The 20506-nt window shown below is 37.9% G+C and overlaps 1 pseudogene; it reads left to right on the top strand.

Moving 5' to 3' along the window:
* The first annotated feature begins 1063 nt into the window (after positions 1 to 1063).
* On the top strand, positions 1064 to 2678 carry LOC109548789 (mitotic spindle assembly checkpoint protein MAD1 pseudogene; annotated as a pseudogene).
* Positions 2679 to 20506: the final 17828 nt, after the last annotated feature.

Genomic DNA, 20506 nt, shown 5'->3' with positions numbered 1-20506 from the left:
TAATCAATGGCCACTGGCATCATAAAAACAAAGACAACTAGCTAATTTGTACCTCCTGATGGAAGTACACAATCCACCTAGGAAGCATTCTTGCCAAAAATATCTAACCTGAATCTAGTTCCAGTTCCAAGAAAGAAAGAAAGGAAGGGAGGAAGGGAGGGACGGAGGGAGAGAGGGAAGGAGGGAGAGAGGAAGGAAGGAAGGAAGGAATGGAAAATAAAGAAAAGGCAGGGAAAGGAAAGAGACAGAAAGGGAAGGAGGGAGAAGATGAACAAAAGAATGGAAATGAAAATTTTTTAAGTACTTGCTGTGTGCTCATTGACTAGATAACTAGAACTGTCTGCATTACCTACATAGCAGAAGTTCTGTTATTGTATTTATATAATAATGTCTCTTTCTGATAATATTTTTTCTTATGTCTAGATTTTTTTAAGGCACCTTTAGATTTCACGTTCTCATATACAGTCAAGTTGAACAAGTTGCAATTTTTGAGAACTACATTTTAAAGTTGCAATTTAATTTTTTAAATGATTTTCAAGTGTCAAAAAGTAAGCACCTGTAAATTAAGGACTTAAATAGCAACAACAGCAATACCAACGCTAAAATCAATAGTGGGAGTATAAGAAGGATAACGTTTGAGAATTCAGTCATTGAACTGAATGAGGAAACATGAGCTAGGCCTTCAGAAATAACAGATGTTATAAGGAAGTTGAGAGGGAATTTTAGAATTAATATCAAAAACAGGTCAAGCTTGGATGTTCAATAGAGACAAAATATAGCCCATATAAAATATTTGATCAGAATTTTATATAGAGAAAACTGACAAATGATAATTCTCTACTTTCATGAATTTTCACAAATGTAACCAGCACCCAGCTTAAGAAAATAAGCAGCACTCTAGAAGCCCTTTTCCTGGGACTGATGAAAGTAAGAACCAAAAATGGAAAATCAGCATGATGATGTTACCTTTAGTACAGGATAAAAAGAAGAGAGAAGTAAAGGAGGTAAAGATGGAAGGAAGGAAGGAAGGAAGAAAGGAAGGAAGGGAGGGAGGGAGGGAGGCATGGAACACCTGGGGGAAAACACCACCTTCCTATCCACCCTAAGGTCTTGAAAAATTTCATTTCTCAGGGAGTGGAGGGAGGATTTGGACTGGATGTTTCCACCTCTACCCAAGGTTCTCTGCAGATTAAGTACCAGCAGAAATGCAGTTGGACAAACACACAAAGCAGATACATTCAGACTTGCCTCATCCAGATGGAGCTGGAAAAGATGCAGATGGAGCCGAGTCACAAGAGGGCTTGAGTGGAACTGGAGCGAGCGTCCAGCACTAGTGCCAGGGGTCGGCATCTCGAGCCTGACCACAACAAGCAGCTCTTGACACGCATTCAGCAGCTTCAGGAACAGGAGGCCGAGGTGGACGAGAAGATGAAAGAGCAGCTGGAGCGCAACAGATTGCGTAAGCAGAGCCTGGACGCAGACAGCGAGAACCCGCGGGAGAAGGAGGGCCTGGCAGAAGCCAGTGAGACCATCAGTGCTTTAAAGGGGAAGATCTCGGAATGGTAGTCGAGTGCAGAGCTAGGAGGTGCAAGTGAAGTTCCTAGAGTCTGAGAAGCAGAAGCTGAAGGTGCGTGCAGCTGGCCTTGCAGCACACACGGGCAAAAAAAAAAAAAAAAAAAAAAGGCCGGAAGCTATTCAGAAAATTTAGGAATTCCAGGCCGGCCAAGAAGTGAGAGCAGACCAGGAGCATAAGATTAAGGATTTGGACGGGCTTCCCTGGTGGCGCAGTGGTTGAGAGTCCGCCTGCCGATGCGGAGGTTCGTGCGGGTTCGTGCCCCGGTCCGGGAAGATCCCACATGCCGCGGAGCAGCTGGGCCCGTGAGCCATGGCCGCTGAGCCTGCGCGTCCGGAGCCTGTGCTCCGCAACGGGAGAGGCCACAACAGTGAGAGGCCCGCGTACCGCAAAAAAAAAAAAAAAAAAAAAAAGATTAAGGATTTGGAGCATCAATTATTCCTGCTGCGATGCTGAAGAACAGGAAGTCTGAGCGGTGCCGCTGCGCAAGATGGCGGGAGCTAAACGAACTGAGGGAAGAGAAGCCTCCCCGCCGGAGAAGTGCGAGAACAACAAACAGGCTGCTCAGAGAAAAACTGGAGGGGCTGCAGCGAAGGCTGGGACGTCAGGAGATGCAGGAAAATCTGCTGAATCTGGAGCCAGAGAAGGCGAGGCTGCTGGCGAAGCTGCAGAGCTGGGCGAGACTGGACCAGGCCCTGGACTTGAACATTAGGACCCGGGAGACAGTTCCATGTTCTTTGTTGGGTCTCAGCAGAGAGAGCTTGCCCTGAAAGACAGGAGCAGCTCCATCACCAGCAGCGTCCCGGGCTGGAGAAGGTCAGGCAGCTGTTCGAGGAGGAGGTCCGCCAAATCAGCAGTCAGCTGCTGGAGGAGAGGAAGAAGCGGGAGACTCGGGAGGCGTGGCCCAGAGACCGGAACTCGTTATGCTGCTGAAGAAGGTGAGGAAGACGAGGCCCAGAGAGCGACTTGGCCGGAGCCCTTAGCAAATAAGGGGCAGCCTCCCGCCTTCGTTTCTTACCCAGACCCTGTGCAGCTTCCCTTCCGGGTGCACTTCTGTCCCTCAGAATCCCTGCCTTTGCCTTTGAGCATCTCCCTTCCACCTTCCCACCTGTACTTGGGCGGTACCTTGAAAGGAGCAGCTCCGTTGCTACCCGCTTCCGGCCGCCATCGAGTGGATGCTTCGGAACATCAAAAGTGCTTTCTGCGAGACAGTGGATACAGGTCTGTCCATTTATGATGCTATGACTTAAAATTAGGAACTTGGAAAATGGTGTTAATTGCCTTTCTCCCCCAACAATTAAAAGAATTGCGGCTTTCAGGGGCTTTAGGGCGGGAAGGTGAGCAGTGGTGGGAGCAGGTGCCCAGGCTTGGAACAGGGCTCTGCCCTAGCATTAGACGGGGCTTGGAGACGCCTCTCTTCCTTCTTCAGGTCTTTGGAGTCACCTGTGCTTGCTGCTGGGTGGGTTTAGGTGACTCAGGCAGCTCCTGATTTTCTTTGTCCCTCAGATGCCCTCTAAGCTAGGTTCCTTCTCCTCCACCTGTTCAGAAGGCTCGCATACCCTGTCTTCCGGAGCACACCTCAATCCTTTCCTCAGTCCTCGTCCTGTCACTCCTCCACCACAGGCACAAGGCTAGGCTGCACCGGCCACACTGAGCTGTCGTAGGCTCGTTCCAGCTGTTTTCTCCAGACTTGCTTGATTGTGCACCCCTTTGTAAAAAAAATGTGCAGTATGCACACCAATATGTGCATGTTCATTTTTAAAGCATGCGTTTGATCCACGGTCCATAATTAAATATTAAATAATTAAATATTGAATACATTTATTTTGAAAATTTTTTACAAATAAAATTACACAAAGATTTTAAAATGCTTTTCTTGTTTTAATTGAAGTGTAATTGACATATAGCATATTAGGTTCAGCTGTAAATGTAATGATTCTATATTTGTATATGTTTTGAAATGATACCACAGTAAGTCTAGTTAACGTCAGTCACCATACATAGCTACAGTTTTTTTCCTCATGATGAGAACTTTTAAGATTTCTTCTCTTAGCAACATTCAAATATACAATACAGTAGTATTAACTGTAATCATCATGCTGTACCTACATTCCCAGTGGCTTATTTATTTGTTAACTGGAAGCTCATACCTTTTGACTACCTTCACCCACTTTGCCAGCCCCCAGCCCCTGCCCCTGGCAACCACCAGTCTGTTTTCTGTATCCATGAGTTTGTTTTTCTGGATTGTTTTTCAGGTTCCAAATATAAGACAGACTATACAGTATTTGTCTTTCTCTGTGTAACTTATTTCACTTGGCATAATGCCCTCGAGGTCCATCCATGTTGTCACAGATAGCAAGATTTCCTACTTTTTTATTGCTGAATAATATTTTGTATATAATATTTAATTATATATGTTATATATATCACATATTCTTTATCCATTCATTGTTGGACACAGGTTGTTTCCATGTCTTGGCTATTGTAAATAATGTTGCAGTGAACATGGGGGTGTATGTATCTTTGAGTTAGTGTTTTTATTTTCTTTGAACAAATACCCAGAAGTGGAATTGCTGGATCGTATGGTAGTTCTTTTTTTTAAGTTTTTAAGGAACCTCCATACTGTTTTCCGTAGTGGTAGCACTAATTTACATTCCCACCAACAGTGTACAACTGTTCCTTTTTCTGCACATCCTTGCCAAAACTTTTTATTTGTTGTCTTTTTAATAATAGCCATTCTGACATGTGTGAGGTTAAATCTCACTGTGGTTTTGATTTGCATATACCTGATGATTAGTGATATTGAACATCGTTTCATGTACCTGTTGGCCATCTGTGTGTCTTTTTTGGGAAAATGTCTATTCGGAATCTCTGCCCATTTTTAAAATCAGATTTGTGTGTATGTGTGTGTGTGTGTGTGTGTGTGTGTGTTGCTATTGAGCTATGATGCCTTCTTTATATATTTTGGACATTAGTACCTTATCAGATCTGTGATTTGCAAATATTTCCTACCATTCTGTAGGGTGCCTTTTCGTTTTGTTGGAGGCTTCCTTTGCTGTGTAACAGCTTTTTAAATTGATGTAGTCCCACTTTTTTACTTTTACTTTTGTTGCCATTGCTTTTGGTGTCAAATTCAAAAAAGTATATATCTCTAAGGCTAATATCAAGGAGCTTACTGCCACCTATATTTTCTGCTAGGAGTTTTATAGTTTCAGGTCCTACATTCAAGTCTTTAATCCATTTTGAGTTAATTCTGATGTGTGGCGAAAGATAGTAGTACAGTTTCACTGTCATCTGCAAATAGTGACAGTTTCAATTCTTCCTTTCAAATTTTGTATGTCTTTTGTTTCTTTTCCTTGTTTAATTGCACTGGCTAGGACTGCCAGTACTATATTGGACAGAGTGGTACGAGTGAGCATCCTTGTCTTGTTCCTGATCGTAGAGGGAAAGCTTTCAGGTTTTCACCATTGAGGATGACATTAACAGTGGGTTTGTCATATATGGCCTTTATTACACTACGGTACATTTCCTCTATACCCACTTTGTTATGAGTTTTTATCATAAATGGATGTTGAATTTCATCAAGTACCTTTTCTGCTATTATTGAGATGATTGTATTATTTTTTATCATTCATTTTGTTAATGTAGCATATTACATTGATCAATTTGCGGTTGTTGAACCATACTTGCATCCTTGGAATAAATTCCAATTGATCACAGTGTATGATTCTTTTAATGCATTGTTGAATTCAGTTTGTTAATATTTTCCTGAGGATTTTTGCATCTATATTTATCAGTGACATTGGCCTCTAATTTTCTTTTCTTGTAGTATCCTTGTCTGGTTTTGGTATTAGGGTAATGCTGGCTTTGTGAAGTGAGTTTGGAAGTATTCTCTCCTCGTCTATTTTTTGGAAGAGTTTGAGATGGATTGGTATTAATTCTTTGAATGTTTGGTAGAATTCACCTGGCCCTGGACTTTTGTTTGCTGGGAGTTTTTTGGATTACTGATTCAATTTCCTTACTAGTAATCAGTCTGTTCAGATTTTCTTTCTTCATGATCCTGTCTTGATAGGTTATATGTTCTAGGAATTTATCTATTACTTCTAGGTTGTTAGTGTGCCAAAGATTTAAAACTGCTAGAAGAAAGCACATCCCTCAGGAAAAAAAAATCACATTAAATCACGTTCTGAGCAAATATACACCTTATTCTGGCTCAAGGAGAATGAAACACATAGTAGAGTCTTTATTTCAGAGTTAGCTCCAAAAGTTAACTCCTCCTCCTTAGCTAAGGAGTGTCAACAAAGAACAACAAATTTGGTGCCAGTTATATAAGACATACTGGGAGACTAAAATCTAAAGTGTAATAGCATATTCCTATTCATTCTTAAATAGGATTGTGCTTCTACAGGAGACTCCATAAACAAATAATGCTATAATTTACCTGATACTTATGTTGATTCAGCTTCTGATATGAACTGCTAAAAATCCAAAACAAGTATCAAAATGTTTCAGCATGTCAGACTCAGCAGTCAACACAACTTTGATGTTTCTACATTTTATCTTATCTGCTTTGTAAATACATCAGTCAACTTATGAGTTCTACATCCTAGTATTAAGAGTCTACTGCTACCTGACAGCCAGCTATATTTCTAAAACAACCTTTTCCCTAGTATTTCTAAACTTCCATTGATCAAAACACCCAAGCATATTCCTCAATAAAAGTAGACATCTGTTAATTCAAGTATACTTCACAAATGCTGAATTGTTAAAAGCTCCTTTACAATTCAGGAAGGCAACTGTGGTTTAATAAGTAATAAACCACACAGAATTTTTTTTTTCAGGGAAAGCATGTAAAAAATAGGCGGGTGAATAAACTGGCAAGATGTTTTCATTTACTTAAGTGATAACCTTGAAATAAGCTAAAAATATACCCTGCGAAATTGATCTAAACTGAGGAAATGTCATTGTATAACTGTGGTTATGAATCACCTTCCCATGACGTAATATGACAAAGATTGTGTGTACGTGAAAATCTGCTTAACACAATGAGAAGGGAGATTAAGCTTCTCTATCTATTTGAAAGCTATTTTCTCAGAAGTCTATATATTGGAAAATTTTTTTCTTTTATAAAATGCATTTATAATTTTCAGTAAGAAGAAACCATTCAAAACTCTTATTACAATGGGGAATTTTTAACTCCCCAATTTTATGCTACCTTTTATTAGGCTAAAAATTAATTTTATATATCTTTTAACTAGCCCTTTTAAAGCTGAAAATATCTATCAAAAATCTACACAATACAGCTTAAGCCTGTATAATAGTCCACTATGCCTAAAAATTACATAATAAAGTTCCTTGATAATAGATTCCATCATAATTAATGGTGCCAGAGTACTTTCAAGAAAATAAAACTAGATTTTACCAGTTTGATTTCTCTTTATTAACAAATTGATAAACAAATATTTATATTATTTTTTTAGATAAATCCATGGCTATTTTCTTTTTAATATATATTTTTAAAATGACACACTGGGAACAATATGCATCTTATTACTTTACAACATACAATAACTTCTACTTCTGGCTATATAACGGCATAACTGCAATCTTTTATACTATATTTTACAAAGTTAAAATTGGCCTTCATTACAGATCATTTAAGAAGCACATTTCTATTCTACTGGAGTCCAGATTAGAAGCAAGTTCAAATGGATTCTGCCCTGTTCCCTTCTTCAGGGACTAAGCTTCCGCTTTATGTACTATTATACAAAAGCATGGCAAAGTCCTCTCAACCCCTATTCTATTGGCTTTGAGGATTAATTAAATTATTAATACACTAAAATAAAATCTCTAGACACAACAAGGCATTCATTGCTCCAAACTGAACAATCAGTTGGTAGTTCACTGGGTGCTAGTAACAAAATATGCGTATTGGCCCTGAGTTTGTTTCCACACGGATTCATGGTATTTTGACCTGTCCAACCACACCTAATCTCTCACCCATCTTGTTTGCCACAGTTAAAGGGCTCAGTTTTCTCTCTCCAGTTCCATAGAACCTGAATTTCCAAGGCACTGTTGTCCCTTCTCCTTTTATGTAACTTCCTCAAACAATTATCAAATTTCTACTTCTGAAAAACTCTTCTTAAAAAAACATGCATTTGACGGGCTTTCCTGGTGGCGCAGTGGTTGGGAGTCCGCCTGCTGATGCAGGGGACACGGGTTCGTGCCCCGGTCCGGGAAGATCCCACATGCCGCGGAGCGACTGGGCCCGTGAGCCATGGCTGCAGAGCCTGCGAGTCCGGAGCCTGTGCTCCGCAACGGGAGAGGCCACAGCAGTGAGAGGCCCGCGTACCGCAAAAAAAAACAAAAAAAAAACCAACCCAAAACTCTATTCTTATTTTATATATTTTGAACTGAAATTAAGAAAGAAGCAAGGGCAGAACACAGATGGTGATAGAGCCAGTAATCAAACTCAGTTCTGTCCAATTTTAAACTTCTTTACAGTAGACTCAATTTGTTTGATCAGTCCATTTCACTTACACCACAATAATGGAATACATGAGTAATTAACATTTTCATACCTTTCATTTATTCTTTTCTGGTTAGCAGCTAACCGGGATAATTGGAAGTTGTAGGTGACATGAACGAATCTACTCCATAGAAAGCAATTTGTGTTAGTTACAAGACTAAGGTTGAAGAAACACCCTAAATAAATGAAATATATAAATAAATAAAAATATTATCTAGCCTACTCAGAAAAGCCTGTAGGGCTTCAAGTTTAAAAATAAGATTAGTCTGCAAATGATATTCACATAAATTGCAAAGTAAGATAGGGGTTAGGATATGAGACAACATTACAAACATTTGTTTTTCTAGTATATTAGAATAAAATGAACATTAAAACAATATAAATCAGTTAGCATCTTAAGATGTCAATTTTTTTCCTATTTTCCAATATTTTACTATTATTTTTTCTTTGCAGAGAGAACTGTATTGGATGGAAAGAATAAAATTTCATTCCACGTACTTTACCTTGGCCAAATACAGATGACTTAGAATGGTGTTTATCTTATTAATCTAAATAGCATTAGGGAGGGGAGAGAAATGAACAGAAGTACAATTCTGATTTCTGAGTCTGCAAATGGAAATACTTATCAAAGACTATAGTCTAACCGTGTGATCCACTGAATAGAAATAAGGGAACAATGTGCGCGATTTGTTAACTAGGTGTTTCCTATGAAATGTAATTGTCTGCTACATCAAACAAATAGAAGTATGCTGATTTATTCACTTAGTTTCATCTGAGAAATGCCCTAATTCTTTTTATAATTTATTTTATTTTTATGATGCTAGTATATATTCTGAAGAAAAAAAAAGAAAAACATGAGCTATTTTCTACAAATGATTTTAAAATTCTATTTTGGACTTAAAAAATTTATTTATAATAAAGCTAATTCCAGTAAGGAACTATTAAAGTGTTTCTAGTGGTATATTCATTCTCAACCACATGACAAACACTTTTTAATACAACATGATATTTTAGGGTCAGGTATAAATAAAAGTTAAGCAATGCTATTTACTTTGTGTTATGCTTCCAAATTGCCCTCTGTCGGGGACAACATGTTATAATGAGCCCTCTGTAGTTCTTTTTTTTTTTTTTTCCGGTACGTGGGCCTCTCACCGCTGTGGCCTCTCCCGCCGCGGAGCACAGGCTCCGGACGCGCAGGCTCAGCGGCCATGGCCCACGGGCCCAGCCGCCCCGCGGCACGTGGGATCCTTCCGGACCGGGGCACAAAGCCGCGTCCCCTGCATGGGCAGGGGGACTCCCAACCGCTGCGCCACCAGGGAAGCCCCCCTCTATAGTCCTTGACTACGGTAAACTCTGCAGGCAGGAAGCACACTGATCCGGTCACTACTGTATCAAGGGAATAGATTCATCATTAAATTTACATGTTTATGTATAAAGAAATTATTCTACTAGTTAAATAGATGATTCTAAAAGACAACAAACCAAATGCCAACTTACAAAAAAATAAAACAAGCTCTGAGCTAAAATCAGGACATTTGATCTCTTATTTTGTCTTACAAGTTTTGTTTATCTAAATAGTTGCTTAGATAGGCTTTTTTACGTTTGCTTCTTCTCCAAGTGCTAAGCAAGACTCTTTTTTACAAGTCTCCATTCACTGGTCATCACTTTGCAAAATTACTTTACACTGTGACATAGTTATGAGTTAATTGGTTTGTAAACTCTGCTTTAATTCTTTGATCACTTGCTTACTGCTCTGCTTTTGTCTTCACTGTCGATCAGAGATCAACCTTAACTTTTCCCAGGTTATAATTCAAAGCTGTCTTGTTGGATGTCAAGTCAACCATATATCAAATTTCAAAATTAATACTGTACACTCTATCATATGATTCTGTGTCTTCCTCTTTTGTCTGAAATGTATTCCCTATTTCCATTTATTACATGGCACCTTATTTATTAAAAGTGCCAGATAGTATGTTATCTTAATGAATTAAATTCATTTATTTTAAAAAGGCAATTGTAGACAGAGCAGTATTCAAATAATTTTATAGGAGTTTCTTTAGGGGACTATTGTGTGTAGAACATTCATAGAAGGAGATGGGGAGAAGACTAGGGGCATCAGAGTAGGGGCAATGAAATCTTGATAAGGGAAGCAGATTTGAACCAATCTGACTAACTTCAGTTCCTTCACAGCTGGTCTATGACTAGATCTGGATATGCAATTAAGGTGTTGGGTGTGTGTATGTGTGTGTGTATGTATGTGTGTGTGTGTGTGTGTGTGTGTGTGTATGTGTGTGTTTGCAGGGGACAGTGAGTACATAAATCAATCTTTCTTCTCACCTATCAGAAAAAACTTAACAGGTAGCCAAAAAAGAAGAAAATGATAAGTAGATTGCATTTTAGTTTTATGTCTCTTGTAATTAAAATTGACAAACAAAAATATACACCTTCTCTTATTTATGGGTTAAGATTTAATTCTCTGAGGCCAGGAATGGCAGAGATAAACATCTATACTTATGTGTAGTTTGTAAGACTTTTATTTGAAGCAGGCTAAAAAAAAATAACAATATTTAAAAAGGAATTTCTATGGAAAAATCTCTGATGTACAAGAATTCCAAATAATTTATGTAGATATCTCATTCTGAAGGGACATCCTTCCGAAGACTACAGTATGGAAAGAGGTGGGGGAATTAACATTACAGTAGAAAAATCAGACAAACACTACCTCAGCCAGGCAATCAAGGTCAACTTCAACATCAAAAAGTCATGTTGATAGTATGTATTCTTGATATGATGTAATAAGAATGGCAGTTTTCCTATTGGTCTTCCTCATTAAAATCCATAACCAGTTTAATTGTGAGAAAACCACCAGACAAATCCCAATAATGGGATATTCTGGAAAATACTTGACCCAGTACTCTGAAAAACTCCTAAGGTCATCAAAAACAAGAAAAGTTTGTGAACTTGTCACAGTCAAGTGAGTCGTAGCTTTGAGACATGATAACTAAATGCAATGTGGTATCCTGGATGGGATCTTGCGGCATAAAAATGATATTAGGTAAATCTTAGAAAATCTGAATAAATCATGGACTTTAGTTAATAATAACGTATCAATATTGGTCCTTTAATTATAAGAAATGTACCATACTACCGTGTTAATTATAGGGAAAAATGGATGTGGATAATTATTTCTATAAATCTAAAGCTATTCTAAATTAAATAGTTTATTTCTAAAAAGCAATATCATAGTCAAATGATAAATTACATATACATATTTATTAATTTCATTCACTAAAACCAATAAATAGATATCACTCTGAGTTATATACATGAAAATATTTTTCAGTGATTATCCTTATTGATATCATTCAAATATTTATCAAATCTCTATATATGTATATTTATATCATATTTTCTCAAATATTTCACCATAAGTTTGATGTCAATGTATACAAACCAAAAAAGGTCAGGTGAGATTGTGTATAGGAGGTTACCAAAGTATAGTTTTATTCCCACCCTGCCCACCTCCATTTTCTTATTTTGAGGGGAAAGACACACAGACATCAAATCAATTGAGTGTGATGCAGTGAATATTAATTGACATCTACTAAATATCAAGTGTTTATGAATACTGCAATGAAAATAATGCAGTCTTCCCTCAAGGTGCTTACAGTTTAAAAATGACAAGAAACAATCACACCACATGGTGTGATTCTACCATGATGGGAGTAAATAAAGGGCCATTATGGGAAGACACACCAGGCCAGCTAACCAGTTCTGGGGTTGGGGGGCGTGGTTGTCTAGAATAATACTGACATCCAAAAATTATGTTGGAATTAGCCAGACAAACTGGTTGAAAATTATTTAGGCAAAGAAAATAACACATGTAAATTTCAGGAATAAAAGCAGGGCTTATTCAGGAACTGTAAATAGTTCACTGTCTCGAACATAGAGAATGCATAAGAGATAAGGTGACGTTGGGGAAAGAGATCATACAGAAGGGATCTTTTAACATTTGTTGAAGAACCTGATTTTACCTTCATGGCAATGAAGAACAAGTGGAGAATTGTACCTTCCTTTTTGCCTTTCTTCCTTCCTTCTTTATTTAATCATCAAAGACTTTTCATCAAGAGAGTAACATGAGAGAATTTCCTTAAAAATGAATAAACCACACACCTATTAGAGTGGCCAAAATCCAAAACACTGACAACACCAAATTCTGGTGAGGATGTAGAGCAACAGGAACCCACAGTAGTTAATGGTAGGAATGCAAAATGGTATAACCACTTTGGAGACAGTTTAGCAGTTTCTTATAAAACTAAACATACTATTACTATATGATCCAGCAATTGTGTTCCTTGGTATTTACCCAAAGAAGTTGAAAACCTAGGTCCACACAAAAAACCTGCGCATGAATGTTTATAGAAGCATTATTCATAATTGCTAAAACTTGGAAGCAACAAAGGTGTCCTTCAGTAGGTGAATGCATAAAGAAACTGTAGTACATCAGTGCAATGGAATATTATTCAGTGCTAAAAAGAAATGAACTTTCAAGGCATGAAAAGACATGGAAGAAACAAATGCATATTTCTAAGTAAAAGAAGTCATTCTGAAAAGGCTATATACTTACTGTATGATTCCAACTAGATGACCTTCTGGAAAAGGCAAAACTATGGAAACAACAAAATGATCAATGGTTGCCAGGGTGTTAGAGGGTAGAGAAGAAGAGAGGAATGACTAGGAGGATAACAGGGGATTTTTAGAGCAGAGAAAATACTCTGTATGGTACTCTAATGATGGATCCATGTTATTTTACGTTTGTCCAAACCCATAGAATATACAATCCCAAGAGTGAACCGCAATGTAAACTATGGACTCTGGGTGATAATGAGGTGTCAATGTAGATTCACTGATGGTAACAAATATACCACTATGATGGGGCATGTCAATAAGGAAGGAAACTATGCCTGTGTGGGGGCAGGCAGTATATGGGAAATAAAGTCTACTAAAACAAAACAAAGCAAACAAGAAAACAGCACCAAGCCTGACCCCCAGTTATATATCTCCTGGAATATAAGGGAAATCTCTATACCTTACTCTCAACTTTTCTGTGAACCTAAAACTTCTCTAAAAAATAAAGTCTTAAATAAGTAAATCTGGCTTTATTGTGGAGAGTAGACTTAGAGGGTAGAAAGACTGAAGAGAGTATGGATAAAGAACAATTAATGGATTAATTCAATTAATGTTTTAATTAATCATGGCCTGAATGGAGGGATCAGCTAGCCATGAGTTGAAGTCAGGGGAAAATAGGGTCAAAAGATCTGAAGAGATTTGCATAGATTTAGTGAGTCACTGGCTCCCTCAATGTTTTATCCTCACACCAGGAATCAAAGTCTTGACATAATTTACAAAATCTTTAGTTCACCTTGTCCTTGCTAATATATCAGGTTCATCTAATATGTTCTCTATCACTATGGTCATCCATCAATACTAATTGCCCTTCTGTTCTGTGAACGTGCCCAGAAATGTATATATGTACATTGGTTCTTTCTTCTTTCTGGAATAGACCCTGTTCCTTTATCTTTGCATGGCTGACTTCACCTGACAATGATCTTTTCATCTTAGATTATCATTTCCTCAGAGAGACCTTTCCTCAGTGATTCCTCACCCACCCTCCATTCACACCTGTCACAGCACTCTTATTTTCTTCTTTGGAATTATGACAGTCTGAAATTATTTTGCTCATCGATTTACATGTCTATGAGTTCTTTACTTCACTAGAATGTAAGTTTCATGAGGACAGAAATATTTTATGTATCATATAGGGTCTGGGAGGTACTCAATAAGTGTTTGGTGATGGATGTATGAATGAATGTAGAAGATTTAGCCAGAGAAAGAGGAGGCAAGAATGACTCTTAGATTTGGCTTTAGCAACTATTTGAATAGTTAAGCAATTCAGTTAAACTATAGAGGAGGATGAGTAAGTTTGTGGGAGAGGAAGATGAATTCAATTTGAGATGTTTTTAGCTTAAGGTATTTATAGGACAACAGAGAATAGATGTCCATTTGACATTGTAGATTTTCCTGGTTAACAGCAAAAGATTTAGGTTGGGCATACATTTGAATAAGAACAGAAAAATCATAATTGTCCATCAAAATTCAAGTTTGATTGCACTGAAATATTATATTAAATAAAGTTTCTATCTGCTAAGAATGGGATTTGAGTTTGCATCCCAGAAACTAATAGTCAAAACAAGAAAAATATTAGTGATCTAAGGGCCACATTAAATTTTTATTTGATATTATCAAAACAAGTTTTTAAAAAAATTTTCATCTAATTCCTAATTCCTTTATCTTCCCCCTTTTACTGTTATAAAAACTGAGTGAAATAGTAAGGCCATAGCCCCTCAAGGTCCTGCCTATGATATGACATTATACATATATATATGTGGAAAGAGGTGGGGGTGGGGAGAGAAGGCATGCTATCCATTTTTGAGAGGGAAATCTAGTAATTGTGCCTTGGAATATTTACCCTTTGGCAGTGGAGCTTCATATGGTGATAAATATTTTCCCTGATGTGTGGAAGGCCCACGACATGAAAAGAAGAGTGAAGACTAGTAGGGTGAGAAAAAGTAGAGTGCTATGAGCATTTTTAGTAATTGTACTTATATTTTAATCATGTGACCCAACTCTTTAGATGTAATATAATATGGATAGAATATAACACCACTAAATAAGGCGTAGCAGAAGACTGATATTTACAGATATACAGATATCACCAAGACACCAGGCAACCTATGACCTCACAACAGCTCTGCAAGGTATTGTTAGCCTATATTAGAGATAACGAGATTGAATTTCATCAAGATTAACTTCACAAAGCTAGCAAATGGCTGATTTGTGATTTGAAAGAAGATATATCTGATTTCATAGACTATGTTCTTAGCACCATACCATGCTGCCTCCCTTGTCAAACTTACTTCCCCTGTGTTAACTTTTCTTTTTTTCTTTTTTTTGCGGTACGTGGGCCTCTCACTGTTGTGGCCTTTCCCGTTGCGGAGCACAGGCTCCGGACGCGCAGGCTCAGCGGCCATGGCTCACGGGCCCAGCCCCTCCGCGGCATGCGGGATCTTCCCGGACCGGGGCACGAACCCGTGTCCCGTGCATCGGCAGGTGGACTCTCTACCAGTGCACCACCAAGGAAGACCCCTGCGTTAACTCTTAAGTCCATCCAACATATTTATTGACTGCTTACTATGTGCTAGGCACTGTGTTAGAGCTTGGGAGACATAAATTAACTAAATAGACAAATATTTTTTATCTCGTGGTTCTTATACGTTAATGATGAGCAAAGTCAATGAGAATAATTAATACATAAATTAGGTAGATTATTATAAGGTGATGATTGCTATAAAGCAACAGATTTAGGTAAGGGGAATATGGATGCTGGGATAGGGGCACGAGTTGTAATTTTAAATAAAAATGTCAGAATAGACCTCACTGAGAAAAGTGACATTTGAGCAGCAACTTGATGGGAATAAACGAATAGCAATGAGGATATCTGGGAGAAAGGTGTTCCTGGCAGAAAGAATACTTAAGTGCATATGCCCTGTAAAAATCAAAGTCCTAGCAGAGAATACATAGTTCATTCAAAATGGGTAACTGGAGAAGAGCTTAATAAAGGGACTATTTACAAGTGTGTGGACATTGTGTAGGGAAGCCACAAGGAAAAGCATAATATCCTAGGGCTAGTGACACAATGAGGGGATGAGAGAGCAGTTAAGGTAAGACAAAAAAAGCAATGTAGAAAGATCACAGCCTCACAGGAGCTCCAATAGCCTTTGCTTAAGGAACTCAGTCAACTTGCACTGAGCCCACTGGGAAGGAGCCAGGGTTAAAACATGTGGACCTCTACCCTCTTTCCCCCTGATCCTGTCTTGATGATCCCCATTGGCTGAACACAGAAAGGTGGAGAAACATGAAGAGAGGATCTAGATAGGCAAACCAAGTTCTCCAGCCCAGGTCTTAAGGTCAAACACATGCCTATCTTTTCCAGCAGGCATAAGCAATTTGAGCAAACTGAGTGAGAGGGAGAGTGGTAGGAAAAGAGTGTGAAATGCAGTAGATGGGAGGCACAACAATCAAGGAAAGAGTGAGTTTTAATTTCGATTGAAATTTCAGTTTGAAATTACATGGGTACATATAGCTATTGATGATGAAATTCCCAAACATCCTTACTAATTTTATACTTTACATGAAAAGTGTATTTCTCATTTGAAGAATTTGCAGAATTTAGTAGCTCTTTGAATGGAAAGAAAGCCAGAAATTCTCTAAAAAGAAAAATAACTAATTTAACATTAAAAATCAGTATTGCACTGTTTAAGACTCTGGGCCCCTGTCACAAGCCAGCTTATACTGAAATCTGTAGTTTCTATTTTCAGAGTATGTGATTTACAGTGTTGACCTAAAACAGACTACCAGTTTTTTCTCCAGTAAAAATAGGTTTATTTGTGATCAGCAGATCATTGCAATTTGGGGTCTGCAACCAAGACAAGCCACATGCAAGTCCCCAGCAAAAATGGTGAGAAGAACTCTTTTTACAGAGGGAAAAGGAAATTGGGAGGGCTCTAGTAAAGAGTCCATGGCTTTTCATAGGCTGAGTCCTTGCCAGGAAAGAAGAGTCTTTCTTCTTCCTGTTGGGCTCTGCTGTAGTCACAGTGCATGAGAACTCCCCATTCTGGCCTCCTGACTGTATTTAATTGAAGTTTCTGTTTATTCATTTTTTTACATTATTTACTGTAACCTTTCTAAGCTGTAATTTTATCATCTAAAATTTAAGAATAATAATAGAACAGTTTTACAATGTTGCTATAATGATTGAATGAGTTAATATAAATATAAAGCAGTTATTATAATCCCTAGCACATTTCTAGAAGTCTAAAGACAATATTAGTTTGTAAGCTAAAATATATTTCTTAATCTTCCTCCAGAGCTTCACATAGTACCTTTCAGAAATTTAAGAATAACTCAAGGAAAGGAGATATCCACCCATGCTATACCTAGTAGTGTATGATGAGATCCAACATAGAGTAGATAGCCACTTTTATTTACCAGACATTTTTCTAAATATTTTACAACACTGTTGAAGTGCAAGAACAGCTAGAATGAAGGAAAAAACATTGTGAGTAGACAGTAGTTTCATCCAATCTACAGGGCAATTAAAACAATTCAAATGTAAGCAAGTTCACATTAGCATGTGCCTTTAGGAACTTCTGAGTTTTGTCCCAAATCCTGGCCTATAATGTGGGATTTCCTCTATTCAAGTAAAAAGTTACAAAGTGTGTCACATGAAGTGTTGGAAACTCCATATACATGGGGCTGCTCATTTACCTGGGGATTGTCTCTCTGTGTTATTGTTTTGTCAATTGAGAACCTAAGTGCCTTTGAAGTATTCCCTTCTGACCACTCATTTTGACATAGAGCTGCCAGGCATCATCCATCGCAATAAGTGACAGTCCTAAGATTAAACTATCATTTCCTTATGAAGACTGTGAAGGTACTTTTACTTATAATTAGTATGCATGCTTTGACGAACCAGACATTTGCAGCACTCTTTCCAATAAAAAGACTAATTAACTATAAATGAATATTTATAAGGCAATGTAGTGCCTGAATTTGACTATACATATAGAAAGATGATTCCAAAAAGAAAAACAATAAACTAGGGTTAGCTGTCTTTCTGGGGTTAAAAAAAAAAAAGTTTAAATAAGATCTGATCTGTTTTTTCTTTCCTGGTTTGAAGTATTTTATTTTGGGCTTTTAAATCTTTATTTAGGAAATGCTCTTTTGACTAACACAGATTTTTCTATGTAGACAGGTGGTTGCACTGGCTGACTATTTATGTCTTAATTAAAAAGCATTGTCCTGAGTGGTATGCTGAATATATTCCATATGTAAAAGGAAGATGTATTTGAATTTTATCCAGCCCTAAGATAGATAGATAGGTAGATAGACAGATAGACAGATGGACAGATAAAGCCTAGTATCATTTAGAAGGTACCTCCAAAACCAGATGGAACCTTGAACATGGTATAGTAGAACCTAAGGAAATGCATAATAGCTCCATTAATGTTGGACTACAGAACAACTTTACATAGTCTACCTTTTCTTTGTTATTTTATACAGATATACAGTATCAATATTATAAAATCTAATAACACCTTTTCAGTCTCAATATGTAATATCATAATCACCCTATTTACTGCAGCAATTGGCTCCCTACTACAAGTCCCCCTAGAACCTTCTTGCTCCTTATACTACTTCTTAGTTTTTCCCAAACACTGTTGAGTTCTAATATAATATTTAATTTGCCATTTATATATATAGCATAAACCATACAAGTCAACATAGGTAAGCTAACTTGGACATTGAGTAAAAATCCATCATAGAAATCTGCATACCCTTTAGGATTCTTCTAGACTATGAGTTATTTTTAGTATTTTCCCAGCATTTTCCTCCCTCTGTCCAGGAACCACTGATCTCCTCCCTTCAACCCCAACCTCTGGGCTTCATTGTACAGTGTTGGTAATCAAATGTAATAATAGTAATACAGCATGGCACTAATAGTTACTAAGAATACATTCCAAAACCTTTATCATCCTCTTCTTGGAACTTTTTTCATTTCCATCATGACCACCACCAAGAAGTTTTCTTTTGTAAAACATGTTTTACATAATGGTAGTGCACAACGATGATGGCAGAGATACAATGAGGATGGTTTCCTCTAGGCATTGAAGTCTCGAAAGTAGAAAAGACACCAATTTTTGCTTACCATTTTACTTCTTTCATATCACATACTGCTTGCGTATGGTATATAGAGTGAAGGTATTCTGGGAAATTTATTTGGCTCTGTACATTAGCTAGGTGACTGGTTCAAGTAGTCACCTCTGCAGTATTGTTACAGCAGGCAGATAGCTAGATATGAGCAAAGAGGAGGGGGTGGGACATGGGCCAGGTGGCAGGAAATCACACATCTTGTAAACAGGGGGGTCCATGGGCAAAGAAAAGCAGCAACCTTCAGACTGACAGGAAACCACACATTTTGGGGTGATGAGGGTCCTGGAGACAGGCAAAGAAAAGTGGGGAAAAACATGAATCTCCTGCATCTGAATGTAACCTGTTGCTCATTATGCTTTCGTTACAATAAAATTAGCCTTGCAGATAAGAAGTACCCACCGTGCACTAATGCCATGACACTTCAGATAAAAGCTAAATAAGGACAAAAATCCCTCCTCCCCTCAGGAAGGTGGAGCTGGGATGAAAATCAGGAAATACGACCCCCAAACTCCTCCTTCCCCAATGAATATTCTGCCCCTTCATTTGTATGCCCCTCATAACCGGCTTGCCAGAGAAACCCTGGATAGCTACTCACCTGTCTGCCCTCTGCTTAAATAAATGCTCACTTTACTTTCTTGATCTCCCTGTCTCATCTCTGAGTTCTTTCTGCAAGAGATAAGAAACTTGCCACCCCGGGAACAGTATTACCAGTGTAAAAAATCACTCTATGCTCTTTCAGGACTGCAGTGGATAATCCAGGTCATAGATAGCAAATCCTCAAAACCACAGACCTACTTCAATTGACATATGCAATATATTTATATATGTTAATGTGTAAATTTTAATTGCCAGCTTTATCTAGAGACATGTCCAAGTCCTAGAATGGACTGAAAGAAGCTATCAAGAAAAAAGAAAAAGGAAAAGAAACAAACAGCAATAAACACTCCAGATTTCTCTTTCCAAACCCAGCTATACTGAAAAGAGGAATTCAACTCCAACTAAACATGAACATGATGAGTTCAAGCAACTGCCTCCAACAGGATATTCAATCCTTTTACAGACACACCTTGGGGGGAATCCAACGCATCTTTAATTAATTTAATTAGACACAATTTTGTCAATTAACGTGATAAAATGGAGCTACCTATGGGCTGCCTGCTTATGTGCTCAAGAGCCCTGCTGCCTGGCTCCTGCCTTTTCAAAAACCAGCTGCTAATTATTTGCCAAATTTATAGGTAGTGCTTTTGCTAAGGGTGGTGTATTTGTTGAAACTATAACATGTTTTCAGCTGACTTTCAGCAATCTAGAATTTCCTGTCCAGTTGTATCTGTTGTATGTTGTAACCTCTGTATGCCTTCATTTTCACATGCTCATGAGAAGTGTTGGACTTGGTATATCATGTAGGTAACAGAAGAACTAATAAATATCAGTCCTACCATGTTAGAAATGGTTTCGCTGCCAACATAAACACAGACACACACACAGTTCCTGCTGCACCTGCCACGTCATTTGATATCACTGTGAGTAAAAACTTTGCTGTGCTTTTACTATTTTGTTTCATATACCTGATG

The sequence above is a fragment of the Tursiops truncatus genome, chromosome 5, assembly GCF_011762595.2.
Source record: "Tursiops truncatus isolate mTurTru1 chromosome 5, mTurTru1.mat.Y, whole genome shotgun sequence".
In the NCBI taxonomy this organism is placed as follows: Eukaryota; Metazoa; Chordata; class Mammalia; order Artiodactyla; family Delphinidae; genus Tursiops; species Tursiops truncatus.
This window is presented reverse-complemented; position numbering and strand designations above follow the sequence as displayed.